The following is a 22,414-nucleotide window of genomic DNA, read 5'->3' as shown; positions in this document are numbered from 1 at the left end:
TACTGTCTTGAAGAAAGTCAAGATCCTTCTGGTGTAATCTCTATTAGGAATCAAATGCGGCTGATGAGTATTCCAGTCTCCATTGACTTGGTTAATCACTAGAGCAGAATCTCCATAAATGTCCATAGTTTTGATCCTTAGATCGATGGCTTCCTCAATCCCCATGATACAGGCCTCGTACTCGGCTTCGTTGTTGGTTACTTCAAAAGTCAATCTGGCGGAAAAAGGTATGTGTGCACCTTTAGGATTAATGAGTACTGCCCCAACACCATTTCCATTCACATTTACCGCCCCATCAAACATCAGTGTCCACTTGTCATCGGGATCCGATCCTTCCTCGACAAGAGGCTCTTCACAATCTTTCATCTTTAAGTACATGACATCTTCATCGGGGAATTCAAACATCATCGGCTGATAGTCATCAATTGGTTGCTCGGTAAGGTAATCAGACAGAATACTACCCTTGATGGCCTTTTGCGACGTGTACTGGATATCATACTCTGTCAAAATCATCTGCCAACGAGCCACTCGTCCGGTAAGAGTCGGCTTTTCAAAGATATACTTTACTGGGTCCATCTTGGAAATCAACAAGGTAGTATGATTCAACATATACTGTCTTAGTCGGCGAGTAGCCCATGCCAAAGCGCAGCAAGTTTTCTCGAGCAGCGAATATCTTGTTTCACAGTCGGTAAACTTTTTGCTAAGGTAGTATATTGCATGCCCTTTTCGACTAGACTCGTCATGATGTCCCAATACACACCCCATCGAATTCTCTGTTACTGAAAGGTACATTATCAGAGGCCTCCCAGGAACTGGAGGTTTCTGCAAATATTCTTTTATCTTATCAAAAGCTTTTTGACAATCATTGTTCCACCTGATTGCTTGATCTTTTCTTAGCAATTTAAATATCGGTTCGCACGTAGCTGTTAGGTGGGATATGAACCGCGCAATGTAGTTCAGCCTCCCTAAAAACCCACGAACCTGCTTTTCCGTTCTTGGTTCAGGCATTTCTTGAATAGCTTTTACTTTCGCTGGATCAACCTCAATCCCTTTCTCACTGACATTGAAACCTAACAGCTTTCCGGATCTCACTCCAAATGTACACTTGTTTGGATTCAGCCTCAGTTTGAACTTTCTCAATCTTTCAAACAACTTTTGCAAGTTTACCAAGTGCTCCTCTTCTGTCTAAGACTTCACAATCATATCATCCACGTACACTTCAATTTCTTTGTGCATCATGTCATGAAAGAGAGTCGTCATAGCTCTTTGGTAGGTAGCACCGGCGTTCTTCAACCCAAATGGAATTACCGTATAACAGAACATGCCCCAAGGTGTAATGAACGTCGTCTTCTCCATGTCTTCTGGCGCCATCTTGATCTGATTATAGCCAGAAAATCCGTCCATGAAAGAGAAAACCGAGGACTGAGCAGTGTTATCGACCAATACATCAATGTGAGCTAATGGGAAGTCATCTTTCAGACTGGCTTTGTTTAAATCTCGGTAATCGACACACATCCTGACTTTACCATCCTTCTTCGGCACGGGTACGATGTTGGCCACCCAAGGGGGACAGTTGGTAACCGCTAGAAAACCTGCATCCAACTGTTTCTGAACCTCCTCTTTGATCTTGACAGCCATATCAGGACTAGTTCTGCGAAGCTTCTACTTTACCGAAGGACAATCTTCTATGAGAGGTAGCATGTGCACCACAATATCTGTATCCAAACCAGGAATATCTTGATACGACCATGCGAATACGTCCACATATTCTTGTAGCATTTCAATCATCCCTCTCTTGACCTTTTCCTCTAAAGCAGCCCCTATCTTGATCTCTTTCTTTGCGTCCTCAGTACCAAGGTTAATGACTTCCAACTCTTCCTGATGAGGTTGAATGACCCTTTCCTCCTGTTTCAATAGTCTGGCCAATTCTTTGGGGAGTTCACAATCTTCTTCACTCTCCTCTTCGGCTTGGTAAATGGGATTATCGAAGTCATACTAAGCCATAACAGAACTGTTTTTAATGGAATCCGCAAGATCAATTCTGCACGAACGATGTTTCATGCTTTATTTTAGAAAAGAGTTCAAGGAAGTCACAAAAGAGAAAAAACATTGCCATTTTTATTGTTTTGAAAATGAAAGTAATAAAAACAGTGAGCATAAATTTGATTGCAAAACGTCCTTTATTGATGATAATCATTGAAAATTTAAAACATGATGTGGCCCTACAATGAACCACTACGCCCTGGGCAGAGCGTAGGGATTTCATGCAAAATGAAAAACATAAGAAAATTACTCTGTCTGAAGAGTAACTTGGACTATTTCTTCAGTAGTCCAGTTGTTGATCATCTCCCTCGGAGCACACGGGCGCACCCAATTATCCATATCACAATCACTGTCACCATCTTCATTGTCTGTTGCAAAGACATCCCCGTGATTCATCAATCCAGCACTAGTGAAAGTACTCCTGAATAAACCTATAATGATGCAAGAATGATATGTGTATGATGCGTATGCTATGTTTTATCATGGATGAACCTGAAAAATGATATGAATGCAACATGATGTGATGCAATGCAGAACGAATGCAAAATGATGTGATGTAATGCAGTGACATGGGAATCAAGATTGCTGCATCTGCTTGAACATCTGTCGGGTTGCACTGTCTGAAGAGAAACCCACTGAAGAATATAATACAAGATCAAAGCTCTGCTCCATAAAACCGGGTTGGTTGAAGGTTAAGGTTTCCTGAATTTAGCCCGCCCCTCACTGGTAGGTTCTAAGAACAGAAGTTCGTCAGCTTCAGCCCTTCAGTCGAGAATAATATGTTTACCACTGAAGGTTTGGCATTATTACGGGATAAAAGACCTCCAGTGACTCCCCTCAACAGGACATCCTAAAGCAAGTTCCCAGTCTCGGGGTCCTCGGATTGAGCAGCGAGAATGTGATCGCGACTTTATGAGTCGAATGGGGTACTAACTGCAAGTGCACAGCTCTATCGCGTAGTTTTAAAAGATATCGATCCCACAGGGACTTATGAATCGATATACCGTTTTCTAAGGTTACTTCGTAAAGCTAAGGCAGATGATACTTTGATTGTTCGGGGGAAAAGTAAAACTAAAATAAGATCTAGATTAAATATCAATTAAGCGGATATCGGTATGTAGTTCGTCGTAATTAGGGAATCAAATCTTTGTTGGTTTCTTGGTTTTAAAATAAATCTTTTCAGTAGACACTATTGATTAAAAGCCTTTTCTCAAACTCTCGCTCTGTTGAATAGACCATGACTTTATATTAACGTAGCTGTCACTTATTAGTTAAGTCCAAAATCACTTTTTGAAAACAACAGAATTTATAGAAACTCTTTTTTAAGAAAATACTAACCGTTTAAACACCCTCGTCTCAAACTCTCGCTCTATTGACTTAGATTATATAATTAAACTTAAATGCTTAACTCTCGTCCTCACATTCAACCTTTAAAAATACTTTTTGAAAAAGATTAGAATTTAATTAACTCTAAAAATTGCTTTCGCCCTGATTTAGAATTAATGTCCAATTTACACTGTCCAGTTAAAAACTCAAACTTTCGTTCTATTGATTTTAACTTCTTTATGTCTTTTACTCTCGTACAAAAATTTGGGATTAATGCTGTAAATTGAGGCCATAAAAAGAGTGACTTTATTTTTAAATAAAATTAAACCAACTTAGTTTTGATTCCTTCATTCCGCTTACTTTACATACCGATATCTAAAATACTTAGCCGGACATGCTGTCGCAACCTGAAAAATACAGTGCGCGAAAAAACAACCGGCGAAAGAAAATGACAGAAGAGTCGCCACCGTGCGTTATTCATCCCAAAGGAGGGAAAGGAAACGCTCGAAGTAAACCTGAAAAAGGAAAGGACAAGACGGGGTCTTGCAACCAAATCTTGGGTTCGGGAGTCGGTTATGCGAAGGGAAGGTATTAGCACCCCTACGCATCCATAGTACTCTACGGGATCCACTTTTGTAGTTCTTGTCTAAAGGGTGTGAGTTTATCTTGTGCTGTTTACCAAAAAAAAAGGGTTAAATGAAAATGACTCGCGCGGATGTCGCATCCACTGCATACGTATCTTATCTGAATATGAGAATCAGAGTCTTCGTAGCTCGGCTGACCTATGGGTTGGGGGGATGTGTGCTCGCTAAGACATCGCGTCTTATGCCTACGTATCTCATATGGCCTGAGAATTAGAGCAAAACGTAGTTCGGCTAACTATGGGGTTATGGATTGGGTTTTGGACGAATGACGTCACTACGCAATCTACCGGATGCTCGACCTTTGGAGACTTACTCGCCTGTAGTAGAAGGAGTTAACGTGTTGCTTTGGGTTTTAGTGTTTGGGATGCTCAAGGGCAAAAAGGCAGTCCTTGATGAAGGAACCGCGCTACCTGCAGGGATACGAACACATACAAAATAAACATGTATAAAGTAAATGTGCCAACAAGGGGCTCAGAAGTAAATAAACAAAAGAAAACAAATGCCTCCTATCGAGGTCTTCCAGCTAAGAAAGCGATAAAATGCGGAAAAGAGGTAAAAGTACCACACGGATAAAGATCCGAAGTCACAACAATTAAAGGAGTAAGAAACCCAGGGATCTCCCAAGCTAATGCCATCAAAGAAAGGTGAGTCAGTACAGGTAATCGGAATGAACCTCCAGGGGGTATCCCACAAATAAAGTGGGAAAACCACGCAAACCATCTCTGCAAGAGTCTGATGGGAGAGACCGGTTGAAATCAAATGGCACGGCTGGGTTTGCAAGGCAATGTTAGGGTTTGCGTGAGATGAAAGTGTGTGAGTCAGATTGAATTTTTCAGAGCTGCCTGGGGGTTGCTTTGAGTTCTCTGTCAGGTTTCTCTTCAGGTTTTGTCCAGGGTTTTGTTCCAAGGAAACCTCAAAGTATTTTGCTTCTCTTCCTTTTTCTGTCTGATCTCCCTCTTTTATAACCTGATTTTCATGGCTTTGTGGGCTCAAATGAGAGAGGTCCAAGTCCAAGTTTTTTCTATTATATTTTATTTATTTTTTTATTATTATTTTTATTTTATTTTATTTATTTATTTAATTATTTATTTTTATTTTTATTTTAAAAAGTTTCTTGGATCTAATTCTGATTGACATGATGAAATGCAATATGAAATGCTAAATGAATGCATGAATGAGGAGGACAAATTTTGGGGTGTTACAGCTGCCCCTATTCAATCATCAGCTAACCCGAGTAGGATGAAAGCGAACAGCTTATCAGACAAACGGGGTGAGCTGTGATTGAATACCAAAGACAAACCGAAAATTTGCGCTCCGAGAACACCACAAAAACGCGGAAATACACCGCGCTGTTTATTTTTCTTCCGATCCTCTGGCTGGATCTGAATCAGTCTTCTGGCTTAATCTGGAGTTTCGATCCTCTGGCTGAACCTATACTCAATTTAGTCCTCTGGTTGGATATTAATTTTGATCCTCGGGCTGGATATGATTTTGATCTTCTGGCTAGATCTTCTTCGATCTTCTGGCTAGATCTCCTTCGTTTCGATTCTCTGGCTGAATCTATTTCCTTTGATTCTCTGGCTGAATCTACTTCGATCTTCTGGCTAGATCTGAATTGTTGCGATTTTCGATCTTCTGGCTAGATCTTCTTTGTTTCGATTCTCTGGCTGAATCTACTTCGATCTTCTGGCTAGATCTGGATTGTTTTGATGATAAATTCCCATCATTAGGATCCCGCATCTGAGGCATGCGCTGGTTGACCCTCTTTTGAAATCTACACCCAACCTTCATATTAGATATGCAGCTTCGAGAATATTCCACTTTTGGGCTTCGTACATATTCTTCGGGCTAGAACATGTTGTAACGACTCCTCAATTAGACTTGGGCTTGCCGGGGAAATAAAGCTTGTGTAGGCGACTTCACTGGGGAATCTTCAAATTGAGCCTTAGGCTGGCTTAATGGAACACGATTCTCAGGCTGAATCTTCGAAATGACCCTCAGGCTGGAACACTGGAACACGATTCTCAGGCTGAATCTTCGAAATGACCCTCAGGCTGGATCACTGGAACACGATTCTCAGGCTGAATCTTCAAAATGAACCTCAGGCCGGATCACTGGAAAACGATTCTCAGGTTGAATCTTCGAAACGACCCTCAGGCTGGATCACTCACGCTTGATCCTCTGGCTGGATCTCATGACCTTGGTTGTAAAGTAATTCTTCAGTCTGCTTGGAAGAACCTGTTTATCAGCTTATGTGTATGCTTGATATGATATGCATGCAAATGCAAATGTTATGCATGGTGTAAAAAGAAATCTGCTTGGGGAAGCAAACTCCGGTAGGGAACAGATCGCTGTATCAATCCTTGAATGCTCTGTGGGGAATGATCCGTCTGCCGGGACCAATGAGCCACCAAAAATAAATTGGCTGCTTGAAAAGTTGACCTTGCGGGGGGAGTATCAACTATGGAAACTTTGTTCGGCGAGGCTCTGTGAGGAGAGTCTGTGGGGAAAACACTTCCTGGGGAAATGTCGTAGGAAACGACCTTTGTTGGGGATATGAACTTGCTAATCGCCCTCAAGCTGGGGATTAACAAATCTGTTAAAAATAATTTGCTGGGGAATGAGATGAACACTGGGAACACCACCCTCTCATCTGTTGGTTATGCAACCACTCCGCTGTTGCTAGGAAGATACAGTCTGACACTGTCAACTCCGCTGGGGATATATAGTCTGGATACTGTCAACTCTGCTGGGGAACATGCTCTGCTGAGGAGAGACTTTGTCAACCGCTTGGGGATGAGGATTCATGACTTGGCATCCGGTTCCTGTGACCTGCAACCAAAAATACACGTATGCCTCGGGGGAATTACTTGGTTTGAATTCACCGTCCGGGATTAAGCACATTCAAAGCAATTTTAAATGTTTTCCTGTGCAAATCATCTGCAAAAGCCACCATTATGTTCATATGCAATATGTTTTATAAAAAATTCGGACATTTTTGCAAACAAACTGATAAATGAAAAATAAAGAGGCTCTTTAACTAAATTATTCGACTCTTACTGGGGAGAAAATTTGTGCCAGGAATAGGCGAGGGTATCAGGAAGCTGATCCCTGAAAAGAGGTGATCGCTATAAAAAGAGAACTATCCTAATGGCAATGGGGATACGGGGTCCCACCGAGTTTCGACTCTGCTATGGCTCGTATGTCCTCAAGACGCTCTTCTCATCTTGCTTTATGAAATGGATGATTAGTCGATCTTTAACCTTCGAAGATTGCCGGATTGAATGAAACGGTGATATAACACTAAAGAACTCAGATCACAGTCATTCGCTTATTCCCTAACTTTTGCCTGGATCGCCCCCTTTTCGGGTTTTCAATCCACCGGGATACCCATTTTTGCCTGAGCCGCCCTTTTGGGTTTTCGACTCACCGGGTGTACTCCTTTTTTATATCCCTAATTTTTGCCCGAACCTCTTTATTCTTTTTTTCTTTGGTTCGTCGGGGTGCCCTTTTTTTGCCTGGACTATTCTTTTTATCGTCCAGCGGGTCTATTTTATGCGAAGTATTTTTTTTTAACTGCGTCTGAGTTAATAGGGGACGGGAATCCTTCGCCATCCATGGTTGTTAGCATCAAAGCTCCGCCATAGAAAATCCTTTTAACCACGTACGGACCCTCATAGTTCGGTGTCCATTTTCCCCTATGATCTGTGTTGGGAGGAAGAAATCTTTTGAGTACCAATTCACCGACTTGATACCCCCGAGGGCGCACTTTCTGACCAAATGCTTTCTTCATTCGTCTCTGACCGAGATACGTCAATTCTGGGTACGTAGTTCCAGCATAGCACCATTTCCCGTTGGTTTGATTGATGACCAAAGTTGAATCCCCGTATACATCCAGGGTTTTAATCTGTATATTGACGGCTTCCTCAAGTCTTAGGATACAAGCTTCGTATTCGGCTTCATTGTTGGTGCAGGGAAAAGTTATTCTGGCACCAAATGGCATATGAACCCCCTTCCGGTGTGATCAACACTACACCAACTCCGCGACCATTGACGTGGACCGCTCCATCAAACATCATAACCCATTTGGATTCAGGGTCAGGCCCCTCCTCCGGGAGTGGTTCCTCTCAATCTTTCGATTTGAGAAACATGATGTCCTCATCCGGAAAGTCAAACCTCATAGGTTGGTAATCATCAACCGATTGCTCTGCAAGATAGTCTGACAAGACACTTCCCTTAATGGCTCTTTGTGAAGTGTATTGGATGTCATACTCTGTCAGTATCATTTATCACCTAGTAACCTTTCCGGTAAGTGCTGGCTTTTCAAAAATATACTTGGCTGGATCCATTTTTGATATCAATAGAGTCGTGTGAGTCAACATATACTGTCTTAGTCGGCGAGCAGCCCATGCCAAAGCGCGGCAAGTTTTCTCGAGCAATGAGTATCTTTGTTCACAGTTGGTAAACTTTTGCTAAGGTAGTACATTGCATGCTCTTTTCGACTTGACTCGTCATGCTGACCGAGCACACAACCCATTGACCTTTCTAACACAGTCAAGTACATGATCAACGGTCTTTCCTCTCGGCCTGTAGACTTGCCCCGATCTTGATCTCTTTCTTGTCGTCTGCGGTACCGATGTTGACGGTCTCAATCACCTCCTGATAAGGTGTAATAGCTCAGTCCTCCTATTTCAACAATCTGGCTAACCCTTCAGGCAATTCACAATCTTCCTCAACCCCTTCTTCAGCTTAATAGATAGGATTGTCGAAGTCATACTTGGCCATAGCAGTGTCGTTAGTAGTGAGATCCGGGTGGTCCGCTCTGCATGATGGAGGATCATGCTCTACCTTAGAATGAGAGATTTTTTTTTGGAAAGAAAGAAAAAACGAAAAAAGAAACATTGCCATTTTTTTTGTAAAAGTAGAAAAAAACTGAAAGAAAGAGAACACAAAATTGTTTGCAAAAGTCGTCCTTTATTGATGATAAAAATAATTGTGAAATGTAACTAAATGGATGGCCCTACAAATGAGCCGTTACACCTTGGGCAAAGTGTAAGACTTTATTATGCATGTAATAAAGGAAAACAATAAAAATCACTCTTTCAGTAGAGTAACCCGGACGGTTTTTTCAGACGACCAATTGTCGAGCTTTTCTCCCGGGACACACGGGCGAATCCAGCTATCTAAGTCACAGTCGCTGTCAGCCTTGTCTTCATCTGCAGCATTGACGATGTGGGGAGAAACCAAACCCCCGCTGGAGAGAGTACCGGTTTCATTCTTCTGAGATCCCGGAGCATACCCCAATCCAAACTTGTCTTCTTTGATGACTGGCTCCACAAATTTGCCCCAGCCTTGGGCATTACCAGCTTTAACCACTTCGGCAGCTTGCTTGTATGAAGAGATAGAAGTCCCGACCTTCTCAAACTTAGGTGAAAAGACAGCTTCGGGCGCGACCTCATTGATGTTTATGGCTTCGAAGCCCTGACACAGCATCTCGTGCATCTCGCCGTCCATCTCTACATACTTAAATGTAGACAGGTGGCTAACAAAAATATCCTCTTCACCACAGACAGTGACGACCTGACCTTCTAGTTCATATTTGAGCTTCTGGTGGAGGGTAGAAGTAACAACACCGGCAACATGAATCCAAGGCCGACCTAGCAGACAGCTGTAGGCAGGCTGGATATCCATCACATAAAAGGTACTCTTGAATACCTGCGGTCCAATCTCAACTTCGCCAAAGACAACTCTCTTAGAGCCATCAAAAGCCCTCACAACTAAGTTACTTGGCCTCAGGATGGTGTCATCGCAATCCAACTTCATTAAGGCTTTCTTTGGAAGAACATTCAGAGAAGAGCCTGTATCAACCAAAACATGGGAAAGCACCACCCCTTTGCACTCCATTGTGATATGCAAGGCTTTGTTGTGATTCCTGCCCTCAGATGTCAGGTCATTATCGGTGAAACCTAGCCCCCGGCTAGCGTTTACATTGGAAACTACCGACTCCAGCTGGTTAACAGTTATCTCCGGTGGAACATAGGCCATATTCAGTACTTTCAACAAGGCTGCTCTGTGCGCCTCAGAGCACAGCAATAGTGAGAGAATGGAGATCTTTGAGGGTGTCTGATTTAGCTGGTCGACTACCTTGTAGTCACTTTTCTTGATAATCCTCATAAACTCATCCACTTCTTTCTCGAATGCGGTCTTAGGAGGATCTTCCTCAATAGTAACCTCTTCAGCGGCCATCTGTTTCCCTTTAGCCTTGGCAGCTGCCTCGACTTCAGTATTCGCGCGTAATGTTGATGGTGCAAATAGGCGTCCACTGCGAGTGAAGCCACCAACCCCTCCAACATTGTCTACAGTGGAGCTACCAATGTCAATGTCTTCTTCATTAACTTTCTGCCCCTAGCAGTAGATATCAGCCCCATAGTGCCACGGGATAGCACTGTCTTTCTCATACGGAACGGGTCCTGGTATTGTGATGGTGATCGGACCAACCAAAGTCGGTTGAGGGCTGTCAGAGTAAATTGCAACTGGTGCTGAACTTTCGATGTTCACCGCTGCTGGTTCTGTACTTTCTGGGAAATATATTGTTGTCGGAGCGAGTCTCTCGGGAACATATATTTCTTCAGGAGTGAAATAAAACGTCACCGTCGATACATCATTCTTCACTGGACGGGCCTGATCGAACTGAAGACAACCTTCATCTATCAGTTGCTGAATACCCCTTCTCAAACTGTCACATCCGTTTTCGGCAGCTTGACAATTTCTGCATTCTTCTCCATAGCCCGGGAAAATCTGTCCTTTCAGAAGTCGGTCTTTAACCACCGATAGCGAAGTCTTCACCTTAGTCACATCAGAAACCAAATTCAAAGTTTCCCCACTATCAACAGCATTAATCCTCTGCCCGCCGTGAGCCGGCATCGGGTTCTGGATAACATTAGGCACCGGAGCAAAATTGATAGCTTGGGCATCTCTCAAATCTTGTACCTTTAACTGGAGAGCCTTGCAATTATCTGTAGTATGGCCAGGTGCGTTGGAGTGAAAAGCACATCTGGCGTTGACATCATAACCTCTAGGAAAATTATTGGGATCGATTGGTGGGGCCAGAGTTCTCAACGTAACTAGATTCATGTCAATCAGCTTGGGAAGTAATACTGAATAAGGCATTGGGATTGGCTCGATGACCCGGTCCGTCTGCCTTGGACGCTGTTGATAGTGTCTCTGCTGACCCGAATTACCTCCTTGTTGTTGATTGTTGTACCTGGGTTGTTGTTGCGGATGATATTGCGGTTGAGGAACAGGTGTTGGAATAGTGACTGCGGCCACTTGATCTTGATAATAATTAGGGCGTCCTCTACCCCTGCCTCTACCGGCATACACAACGCTTGCCTCGCCTTCTTTTCTTCGCTGACCGTTACCAGCAAACGGTCTCTTGGGACCTGATGAGTTGGAAGCACTATTGTCTTGAATTCGGCCCATCTTCAACAGACTCTCGATTCTTTCTCCAGCAATTACTATCTCTGCAAAGCTGATTGACGGGCAAGCAGCCAATCTCTCAATATAATTGCCTTGAAGAGTGTTCATGAACATGTCCGCCATCTCCCTTTCAGACATAGGGGGTTGGACGGACGCAACAATCTGTCTCCAACGCTGAGCATACTCTCTAAAGGTTTCCTTGGCAGTCTGAGACATACCTTGCAACAAGGTCCGATTTGGAGCCATGTCCAAGTTGTATTGATATTGCTTAACAAAAGCCTCTGCCAAGTCTTTCCAGCTCTTGATGGTAGTACGAGACAAATGAGAATACCATTCACGAGAAGCTCCAGTTAGGCTGTCTTCAAAATAGTACATCCACAGCTTTTCATCTTCCGTGTGAGCTCCCAACCTTCCCAGATAAGATTGGAGATGAGTGCGTGGGCAAGAAGCCCCGTTGTATTTCTCAAAAGTAGGGGGTTTGAACTTGTGAGGAATCCTTACTCCCTGAACCAGACCAAGATTTGTGACATCAAAGCCTAAGGAATTTTGAGACTCCAAAGATTTGAGCTTCTCAGCAAGCTCATCCATACGGCGAGTGGTCTCGAGGGCCTCATCGTGCAAAGAAAATTGATCATACTGATAATCTTCAGTAACGGGGCGCCCGTTAATCCGAATTCCTTGATTCACATTGTACCTTCCGCCAATACCATTTCCAACATTCCCTGTGTTGCCAACATTACCCAGGTTTCCATCAGCATTCGCGTTACCCGCGTTACCAGTGTTCACAGGGTTATCAGCGTTCCCAGGGTTACTAGGGTTTCCCTCAGCATTTGGTATCTCCACCTCCGGATCGGGTCTCGGTTGCTCAACCAATTCCCTCAGCTTTTCCTGGCCTTCTGCCATACCAGTCATCAATGTCATGAACTGATCCATCCTTTCACGCATATCAGCCAACTCTTTCTGTACTTGGTCCATCGCTAGCTGTGGACGATTTTCCTTTGTCGGGTACCTGTGGACTCGCTTGGGACCAATAACTGCCTGATACAGGGAACAAACATTAGACACTGCGGTGACACCTGCAAAACAGACAAGGGTTAATATGCATGGTATGCGATGCACTGCTTATTCAGTTTTAAGGCACCCCCGTTTTGAAAGGGAATACCCTGCAAATGAATAAGCATGAGATGTTGGATGCAAATATGCAGATGATGTTATGCAATGCAAAGGCATGTCAATCAGAATTGATGGATCCGCTTGAACATCTGTCAGGTTGCACTGCTTGGAGAGAAATTCACTGAGGAATATAATACAAGACCAAAACTCTGCTCCAGAAAACCGGGTTGGTTGGAGGTTAAGGTTTCCTGAATTTAGCCCTCCCCTCACTGGTAGGTTCTAAGAATAGAAGTTCGTCACCTTCAGCCCTTCAGTTGCAAATAATACGTTTACCACTGAAGGTTTGGTATTATTACGGGACAAAAGACCTCTGTTGACTCCCCTCAACAGGACATCCTAATAGCAAGTTCCCAGTCTCGGGATCCTCGGATTGAGCAGCGAGAATGCGCCCACCAGAGCTAACATAATCACGTCTCGGAGGAGAGGCCTCGACTGAGTTCTCGGGAAATGGTCACCAGAGTCGACGATTTCTAGAGGAACATCCTGCCGTTACGGAACACCCGTAAGACATAATATATCCAGAAGAAACCTCATCTGGGTGTGGTTCTTCACGAACGACTTAACGTAGCAACACGCCACGCAAGCCTCATGATTATCCACTCTAAAACCTATGTGTACACTCAAGCCTGGGTAATGGGCTTATCTCTCATAGAACACCCCATCCCAACAAACAAACAAACAAATCCAACAGATACAACAGATGCATGGAAGCAGGTAAGCAAATAAAGGTACAAAAGCATGAACACCCAATAAACAAGAAATCACACAAGCTAGGAGGGACTCGCTTACACTACTAGAATAAGTCATTTTAGCCTCCTAGTTTAGAGTCGGCCACCGACACGGACACTATTAGTGTCGGCTAAGCCTACACTAACGGACTCTATCTAGGTACATCTTTTAAGACAAGTTATTTTTTTTATCAGTGTCGGCAAAACCGACACTACTTGTTATGTTACCTTTGAAGAATGTTTGATTAATTTATTTAAAGTCGGTGAGACCGACTCTATCTAGTAGCATTATTTTTTAATTAGTATTTATTTACTTAGAGTCCGCTGAGCCGACTCTATTCTTATAACATATACATTTTCCATTTATTTATCTATAATATATATATATATTTAAGGTTTAAGTATTTTATTTATTAATTAGAGTCCGCTTGGCGGACTCTATGGAATTTTCTATTTCGGACCAAAAATTGCGCGACAGCTTATTTCCCTCTTTCCTTTTCCCTCGTCATTTTTCACTCTCCCTCCATTTCATTTCACAAAACGAAAACCCTAATTCCATGCTAAATCGTGAATCCCTTTTTTCCCTATTTCGTGAACCGATTCGTGAATCCCTAATCCGTGAATCCATTGAAGAATCCCTAATTCAAAATCCCTCGTTAAAGGGTTTCTGAATCATCAAAGGTAATGCATATTCATCTCAAGTGATTTCCATGGAGTTTTGGTTTAATGAGTATGAGATAGTCATATGTTTTATGTTTTCTGAATGTAGGTTTTCCAGAACTATCGGCTTTGTGGATGCTGGAATCAACTTTTCTTTGCAAGTTTAGTATTGTTTCCAAATATGTTTAAAGTCTCCTTTAAGTCTGAAACTACAAAAATCAAATTATTTGCTAATTGGTTTTCTGAATGTAGGTTTTCAAGAATGCTCATCTTACTTAGTGGAGGCAGTAAGCAGTTGTTGAATGCAAGTTAATTTGGAACCGAAGCACTATATCATCCGGGATTTTGCAAAGACAACTCTTTCTCAAGGTTAGTCATCCCTATGTTAATTTGGAACCAGACTGAACTGTTAGTGTTTGCAATAGTTAGTGTTTGCATCAGTTAGTATTTCTCAAGGTTGGGGTTATAATTTATTTTGAAGGAAATGTTTTTTCTGGACTCAAATTTATTAACTGTTTGCATCAGTAGTGAAAGCTGTGTTTGTGAAAGCTGTATAGTTTCTATGATACTCCTGTTATGAACATATGTGTGGTGTTAAATGTGATTTTGATTGCTCTGCTATATAGTTTCTACCTGTGTTTGTGAGCCATCAGAAATAAGTTTGACAGTATGGTTTCTAAACAAGCACGTGCTTGAATGAACATCACGACTTTGACAAGAAATTTTGCCCGTGATTACATCAAACCTTTGATCAGGCACCGGATCTTATCATGACAAAAATGAGGTCGAATAATTTTACTGTTGCAATGTTTGAAGTTTGAAATACTTAACACTTTAGTTATTATACAATTATTTGGAATAAGTGAAGCTGTTGAGAATTATTTATGAATTGATTTTGTGGTTATGAGGAGGCTATGGAATTTCCTAAGTTCTGCTTAATTATTTCTTATGGGGTCAAACTAAAAGAGCTGAAAAATTTTGTGCTGGTTTAGATTTGTTTTTGTGGAACCAAGGTTTCTGGTATGTTGATGATATTGATGCATGTTTTCATCCTTCCTCTTATCTTGAATGTCCTTCATGTGGTTCTCTTGATGATGTTGCCTCCGAGTAATTTCCAGTTGTTGCATTGTGTATTGATGATGCGGCTACTTGAGTGCTTTATAGATGAACTCATATCTGTAGTTTAGTTTCCCTTTTGTTGCTTGATGTATGTCCTCTAATGCTCTAGATTGTCCTGTTCTTGATGAGATATTTGCTGTTGAGCCTTCCTTTCTTCAGGCTGAAGGTGATGTTTTCATTGTGCCACCTGATTTGGCTGTTGTGCTTCTTGAATTATCTGCTGTGCCTGCATTCCATAACTGATTTCTGATGTGAGTTGCAGTGCCAGTATCAGCCATTTGTAACAATCTGTGTGTCTGCTATATATTTGTGACCTGATTATTAGTGCTTGTTTTCTAACTGTTGTTGATGTGTCTTAGTTAGTGCTTTGCTTGCTTCTAGTGACTGCAATTGAGAAGTGTTCCTTTGTTCTGTCTTGTGTTGTTGTCCTGTTGTGCTAGCAGTTCATCCATATTTTTGAAATCAATATGTTTCTCGATTCCCCGAGTTAGCTTCACGTGTTTCTGATTTCTCCATTCCTACTGTCTTGTTTGTCTTGTGCTTCCTTGTGTTTTAATGGATGATTGGATGTTAAATTTCCATTTTCCTTGCAAATAAGATATTCTGTTATACCCTGCTTGTGAAGCATAGTGAAATGGATAATTGGATGTTACTTTTGGAATAACATTGTAAATAATCATAATCTATTTTGTTTCTTCTTTTTGCACTGTACGGCTCTGTTTGCGTAAACGGTTTGGTTATAGTTACCGTTAGTTTTTGTCGGCACCGTTAACTCTAATTGTTATAAGAGAATTGTTTGATTGTGGTTACCACTTGTTTAAACTCATAGTTCGAGCTAAGTGTATGATTTACAAATTTTTGAACTTTATTTTGATTTCGAACACGCATTGGCTATGTTGTGTTTTTCTCTTTTCGGTTTCCCTTGGATTGCGCATTGGCTATGTTGTAAATTGCTCAAATTGTTTCCTGTAGAGCAGTGTTGTGTTATCAAATATCCGTAACTGCGGCGCTATGGTAGGTATACGTGGCAGTTTTCGGACTCGCCACAGTATGGAGAGGTTTTTGCTGTTGTTGATGTTTGGAGGGGTTTTTGCGTGTTATGATAATGTTTGGCAACTGCATTTGAATTATCAGAAACAACATTGTTTCTTTTCTTTTACTTTTAATTTTATCAGAAACTGCATTTGATAATGTTATGATAATGTTAAGAGTGTGAGACTGACTAATCCTTTTATTTTTATGACAACAGATGACTAAAAGAGGTGGAAAAGCTAAGGTATTAGCACCAGGAAAACTTCAAGAAGAACGAAATCGCATAATTAACAAGAAGCATATCGTTAGGAAACCTGCTCAAACAACATTGTCTATGCAGGATGCATCATCGGCACCAACACCAGCTCAGGCAGCACCGTCCGTGCAGGTTGCATCGTCGATGCCGACATCAGCTTCGAAAAAATCATCTGTGCAGGCTGCATCGTCGATGCCAACACCAGCTCAGGAAGCATCGTCCGTGCAGGTTGCATCATCAATGCCAACATCAGCTTCTAAAAAATCGTGTGTGCAGGCTGCATCGTTGATGCCAACACCAGCTCAGGCAGCATCGTCCGTGCAGGCTGCATCGTCGATGCCAACACCAGCTCAGGCAGCATCGCCTGTGCAGGCTGCATCGTCGATGCCAACACCAACTCCAACTGTAGTACCTGTTCATGCCACTACCTCTGAGAAATTCAGTTTTATGCTTACTCCAACTTTAAGCCATCAAACAATGGCTGGCCCTCAAAGTATAAACCTTCAAACAATGGCTAGCCCTTCAAATTTGGCAGAGGAGGAAGATGTGGATGCTGATGAGGATGAGGCGGTGGGTCAAGAAACTATTACCCCTCTTGTGCCAACAATAGATGAGAATGGGAAAGTTATTATAAAACCATCTGGTACTGGGTAAGTCATATATATTCTCATAATTTAATAATTTAGTAGTTTTATTATTGTATTTTGTCTAAAATATATATAACCTGTTAAGAAAGTTGAGAATATTACTATCCATATGATTCTTAATAATTTAGTAGTTTTATTATTGTATTTTGTAGGCTAGTTCCTGCCAAAGAAGTTGCTGGTGCCATTAATTATGCGATACGCAAACAATTTTATAAACCTATACATCATTGGTCTGCGTCCCGATAATTATGAAGATTCTTTATATCTTGACAGTTTTACTCGTATTCTGTATTGATTATTGGATTATTTGATTTTTGTAGTCACGTGAACTTCAAAGGGATCTGCGTCCCGATGAGTTATTTTTAAAAACACACAAGAGGAAAAATGGTGAATGGGTTGACAGTCGTGCTGCATCTACTTATGTAAGTTCTCGTAAATTTTACTGCATCAATATTTGCATCCATGCTTTCAGAAGCAGACTTATTCAAATTAAACTCTCCAAAAAGGATCTAGTTATCCATTTTTATAGTCTAATGTAAGTTAGATATAATAGCACAAGTTCTATGTTTAACTATCAGTTTGAAATTCCTGCAATCAGTTTGCTGTGCTGTTTGATATTTGTTTGAAATTCCTGCATCAATATTTGCTGTGCTGTTTGATATCAGTTTGAAATTCCTGCAATCAGTTTGAAATTCCTGCTATCAGTTTGAAATTCCTACTTCCTGCTATCAGTTTGAAAATGAAATCCGATTGAGGTTTCAAGTGAGTAGCAATGTTGGGTCCAATTGGGTGGGATCACGGTTCACAATACCTGCAGGTTGGAAGGCAGGTGCTACTTATTCCACCAAGATTCAGCCTTATTAACTATTATTACAGAAAAACAGTTTAAAGTCCCATAAACTGTTTGTTGTTGCTGCTTTTCAAAATAGGAACTAAAATTATGGATTTGTCACTTTATATGGATAGATATATATTAACTAATGTTTAAGATTATCTAACGACACTTTCCATTCTTCAATTGGTTTATTTTGTAAGGAACATCCCACGTCTTTAATCAATTTAGGCACACCTTCACATTCAAAAGCAACTTCACGTGCAACATTCAGTAACTCGAATGAGTATGAACACTAGTGATGTGTATCTTTGTTTGCTATAGTGACAATTTAGGCAAAATAATTATCAGTCCCATTAGATTTCTGAGCACAACGTGGATGTGTCGATTGCTATAGTGACAATGCATGAGACAGCGCACAAATACTATTATTATTATTGATTCTTTTCTTAGATAGATATGGGACTTTAAACTTGTTGTGTTATCTTGAGTTTCATTGGCATAGCCATTTGGCAGATATGGGACTTTTCTTAGATAGATATGGGGCATAACCATTTTGAGTTTCATTGGCATAACTGTATAAGAATGATACAATTGCTTGTGTTATCTTGCTGTTAAATATTCCTTACTTTTTCAACCTACTGACAGTGACGTGCTAACAACTCAACATTACTCACTAATCCGACTCCTAACACTAACAGAAATCAAACATTCAATTAACCATGCTAACCACTAATTCGAACTATTTTTTTTACTTGCAGTCCAATTAAGGTTGGTATATAATTCTAATAGAGTTTCAAAACTGCTAACTCTATCCATGTAAACTAACTCTAACTTTTGTGATAATTCGTTCTATTAATCAACAAGGAGCATAGCATAGCAACTTCAGAGTCAACAAAAAACCATTCACCTGTAAAACTGTGTAATCATCCAATAATCATTAATTCAATTGCATTGACATAATCATTTTCTTTACTGATTTCTAACAGTTAACATTTTCCTAACGACTTAACCTACGAACATTAACATTTTTTTCCTAACTGTAATTGCAAAACTAATTGTAAATCACACTAACAATTTTCTAACTTTTTTTTAATTACAAACTCAAGCCAACTGATTTGTTCATTTTAAAGCTGACACCAAGTATTTCACTAACAGACCTTACTAATAGAATTTAGCATCTTTCTAGTAGAGCTAACCCTAACATAACTAACTATTACTAACTATGTAACTCAAACAAACTTAGCATTATAAATAGTTAACTGATTCAACCTTTTAACAACATTTAACAAATTCTAACAATTCTTAACAGAGCACTAACTTCTAACCAACATATCATCTCTAAATTCTTAACAGAGCACTAACTTAGCATTATAATGTTGTGTTATGCAGAAGACTTTTAAAGAGAAGTTTGATGCAGAACTTCAGCCAACTGAAGAAGGGAATGGAGAGGTTGTTCAAGTGTTAGATGGAGAGCGTGTAAATCAGCTATGGACAGAGGCTGCTGGGGGCCGTAACCGTGGTCGGGTTTATGGCGCTGCAGATTTAGCTATTAATCTAAAACGTGGATCAAAAAGTTTTACCCAAAAAATGACAAACTCCTCAACACTCTATGTTTGGGATGTCATTAGAAGCTGAAAGAGCAGCTAGAATTAGAGCTGAACAAATTGCCGAGGCTGCAACGACCCAATTACAAGAGGCTAACGAAGCAATGCGAGCTGCTACCGAGGCTGCAAAAGCTGCTACCGAGACTGCACAAAGGATGGAGAGGGAGATGAATGCTTGGAAGGAATTTATGATGAAGAAATTTGACACTTCAACTTTTGTATCACATTCTCATCATTATGATGACGATTTGGATGATCAATCATTAGATGAAGATTGATCTTGTACTTTTAGTAGAACGAATTAATCTCGGATGTGATTACTTTTTGTGTATGTTTTTTGAAAGTTAATGTGGATAGAACTTTTGTAGTTTCTTTCACGAATGATTAAAATTGTTTCCAAATGTTTTACCATAAATATGATATTGTTCGGTTGATGGAGTGGATTGAAAAAATTTGTTCGAGTGAGGTTGTCATGTTGCAACCCGACTATAAACATCTTTATTGTCCTTTTTTGTTGACTTTAGAGTCGGTCTATGCAAGGCTAAATATTATTATAGACTTTTCTATGTTGACTTTAGAGTCGGTGCTACGGACGCTATATGTTTTTTCTTGAGTTTTATAAATTGACCTCAATGCCAGTCGATCGATGCATAAAAAAAGTTGACTTTTTTTGTTGACTTTAGAGTCGGACAGGCCAACGCTAAACATAATATTAACTTTTCATGGTTTTGAAACAATATAGCGTCGGTCTCATTAGTGTCCGCGTTAGCCTCCGTTTCACCGAGGCTACGTAGCCTCGGTGTATCTTTAGCCGACGTTACACAGTAGCTTCGCAACTTTTATTCAAGGCCCGACACCGACGCTAAACCGACGCTAACCACATATTAGTGTCTGTTTTTTCACCTTTAGCGTCTGAAAGTAGCCGACGCTAATAACTGTTTTTCTAGTAGTGTTAGGGAAGATGGACCAGCAAGAGGTCAACTTCTTTATATCCCCAATGGAGTCGCTAGCTGTCGCAACCTGAAAAATACAGTGCGCGAAAAAACAACCGGCGAAAGAAAATGACAGAAGAGTCGCCACCGTGCGTTATTCATCCCAAAGGAGGGAAAGGAAACGCTCGAAGTAAACCTGAAAAAGGAAAGGACAAGACGGGGTCTTGCAACCAAATCTTGGGTTCGGGAGTCGGTTATGCGAAGGGAAGGTATTAGCACCCCTACGCATCCGTAGTACTCTACGGGATCCACTTTTGTAGTTCTTGTCTAAAGGGTGTGAGTTTATCTTGTGCTGTTTACAAAAAAAAAAGGGTTAAATGAAAATGACTCGCGCGGATGTCGCATCCACTGCATACGTATCTTATCTGAATATGAGAATCAGAGTCTTCGTAGCTCGGCTGACCTATGGGTTGGGGGGATGTGTGCTCGCTAAGACATCGCGTCTTATGCCTACGTATCTCATATGGCCTGAGAATTAGAGCAAAACGTAGTTCGGCTAACTATGGGGTTATGGATTGGGTTTTGGACGAACGACGTCACTACGCAATCTACCGGATGCTCGACCTTTGGAGACTTACTCGCCTGTAGTAGAAGGAGTTAACGTGTTGCTTTGGGTTTTAGGGTTTGGGATGCTCAAGGGCAAAAAGGCAGTCCTTGACGAAGGAACCGCGCTACCTGCAGGGATACGAACACATACAAAACAAACATGTATAAAGTAAATGTGCCAACAAGGGGCTCAGAAGTAAATAAACAAAAGAAAACAAATGCCTCCTATCGAGGTCTTCCAGCTAAGAAAGCGATAAAATGCAGAAAAGAGGTAAAAGTACCACACGGATAAAGATCCGAAGTAACAGCAATCAAAGGAGTAAGAAACCCAGGGATCTCCCAAGCTAATGCCATCAAAGAAAGGTGAGTCAGTACAGGTAATCGGAATGAACCTCCAGGGGGTATCCCACAAATAAAGTGGGAAAACCACGCAAACCATCTCTGCAAGAGTCTGATGGGAGAGACCGGTTGAAATCAAATGGCACGGTTGGGTTTGCAAGGCAATGTTAGGGTTTGCGTGAGATGAAAGTGTGTGAGTCAGATTGAATTTTTCAGAGCTTCCTGGGGGTTGCTCTGAGTTCTCTGTCAGGTTTCTCTTCAGGTTTTGTCTAGGGTTTTGTTCCAAGGAAACCTCAGAGTATTTTGCTTTTCTTCCTTTTTCTGTCTGATCTCCCTCTTTTATAACCTGATTTTCATGGCTTTGTGGGCTCAAATGAGAGAGGTCCAAGTCTAAGTTTTTTCTATTATATTTTATTTATTTATTTATTATTATTTTTATTTATTTATTTTTATTTATTTATTTATTTATTTTATTTTTTATTTTTTTTTAAAAAAGTTTCTTGGATCTAATTCTGATTGACATGATGAAATGAAATATGAAATGCTAAATGAATGCATGAATGAGGAGGACAAATTTTGGGGTGTTACACATGCTAAACAGGAGTAAACAATTATTCGGTTTAAATAAAACCATATCAGGCAAACAATATAAATAAACGGTAATGCAGGGCATATATAAATTAAAACAATAAATTAAAGAACCTAAGTAATTAATAGCAATCTTGAACACTCCACCACATATCGGTTGGATTTGTTCTTGAATTCTTCAATCGGACAGGAAAATAAAAGTGAAGGAATAAAATTCTAGGATCTAACGTAAGGTTAGATCTAGTAAAAGATACACAATAGTTTCCGGTGTAGAAACTATTGTGTGAAAAATTAATTTAGTGCTTAAACGATTTGCTGGAAAAGAAAATAAAAATTGCAAATAAAGTAGAAAGCTGTAGAAAAGTAATGCTGTAAAAAATATGCTTGCACGGCGGAAAGAGAC

General features: G+C 40.8%; 1 long non-coding RNA gene across 1 annotated transcript; it reads left to right on the top strand.

Moving 5' to 3' along the window:
- The first annotated feature begins 13,864 nt into the window (after positions 1–13,864).
- Positions 13,865–16,812, top strand: LOC127085344 (uncharacterized). Its single transcript, XR_007789100.1, has 4 exons — positions 13,865–14,074; positions 14,163–14,214; positions 14,306–14,422; positions 16,422–16,812. It is a non-coding gene; the product is annotated as an uncharacterized LOC127085344 (long non-coding RNA).
- Positions 16,813–22,414: the final 5,602 nt, after the last annotated feature.

The sequence above is a fragment of the Lathyrus oleraceus genome, chromosome 5, assembly GCF_024323335.1.
Source record: "Lathyrus oleraceus cultivar Zhongwan6 chromosome 5, CAAS_Psat_ZW6_1.0, whole genome shotgun sequence".
Taxonomy (NCBI): domain Eukaryota; kingdom Viridiplantae; phylum Streptophyta; class Magnoliopsida; order Fabales; family Fabaceae; genus Lathyrus; species Lathyrus oleraceus.
The sequence above is the reverse complement of the archived record's forward strand: the minus strand, read 5'-3'. Positions and strand labels throughout refer to the sequence as shown.